This window comes from Belonocnema kinseyi, chromosome 8 (assembly GCF_010883055.1).
Source record: "Belonocnema kinseyi isolate 2016_QV_RU_SX_M_011 chromosome 8, B_treatae_v1, whole genome shotgun sequence".
NCBI classification, from domain to species: domain Eukaryota; kingdom Metazoa; phylum Arthropoda; class Insecta; order Hymenoptera; family Cynipidae; genus Belonocnema; species Belonocnema kinseyi.
Genome location: NC_046664.1, coordinates 111298678 through 111299892, shown reverse-complemented (window position 1 = coordinate 111299892; position 1215 = coordinate 111298678). Strand labels below are relative to the sequence as shown.

Here is a 1215-nt window from a genome sequence, read left to right as displayed (position 1 = left end):
GAAATTGGTGATTTTAGAATTCATCTCGTTTGGATAAAAACTCAATTATTTGATTGAAAAATTAATTATTTTGTTGAAAATGTAAATATTTTGTAAAAAAAAGTCCTCTTTTCTATCAAAAGTTTAACTACTTTGTTAAAATTTTAATTTTTTTATTTGAAGGTTCATCTCTTTCGTTGAAAATACATTTTTGAAACTGACAATTAATCTATACCATTTTTGGTTATAAAATAATGTATTTTGTTACCAAATCGTCTTTCTTTGTAGAAATTAAATTGCTTTATGGAAAATTTATACTTTTTGATTCAAAATTACATTTTTCGGTTGAATTATCAACTGTTTATATTTTTTGGTTGCAAAGTCGTTTTGTTTTAAATGCAACTATATTGTTAAAAATTAAAATCATAATTTCTGGGTGGAAAATTCAATTATTCACTTAAAGTTAAACTACTTATTAAAAAAATTAATTTTTTCTTATTAAGGATTCATAATTATAGTTGAAAATTCAACTATTTGCCTTTAAATTAGGTTAAAAATTCAGATTTTTGTTGATAATACTCTTTTTGAAATGCAATTGTTTGGTTAAAATATAAACTGTACATCTTCTTGGGTTTAAAAGTCGATTATTTCACTAAGAGTTGAACTACTTTGTAAAAAAAAAAATTTTTTTAACAAGGTTTTTCAATTATGATTGCAAATTTAACTATTTGGTTCAAAGTTTAAATCTTTGATTGAAGACTCATATTTATTCGCTTAAGAAATTCAACTTTTTGTAGATAATTCGTCTTTTTGACTTTAAAATTAAATAATTTCGTTTAAAATTCATGTATTTTATTTGAAATTTGTCTTTTTTGTAGATCATTAATTTTCTTGGTCGAAAATTCATCTGATTGGTTGAAAATTCAACAACATTGTTGAAAATAAATTTTTTTCGTTAAAAATTATTTATCTTTATCTGAAAATGTAACTATTATAGGATTGATTAAAAATTAATCGTATATATTGGTTAAGTTTGAAATTTTTTTTTTTTATAGAACATTAATCTTCTTAGTCAAAAATTCACCATTTCCCTTGAAAATTTAACAATTTTGTTGAAAATTCGTTTTTTCGTTATTCAATTCAATTTTTTATCACAGCTTTTATCTGGAAATTCAACTATTCCATTTTTGGTTAAATTTTATCCTGTGAATTGTATTAGTTAAAACACCAATTATT

General features: G+C 21.3%; 1 protein-coding gene across 3 annotated transcripts in view; it reads right to left on the bottom strand.

The window, feature by feature from the left end:
• The window catches only part of LOC117177884 (alpha,alpha-trehalose-phosphate synthase [UDP-forming]), a 285945-nt gene that overhangs the window by 172024 nt on the left and 112706 nt on the right, over positions 1–1215 (bottom strand). The window lies entirely within an intron of this gene.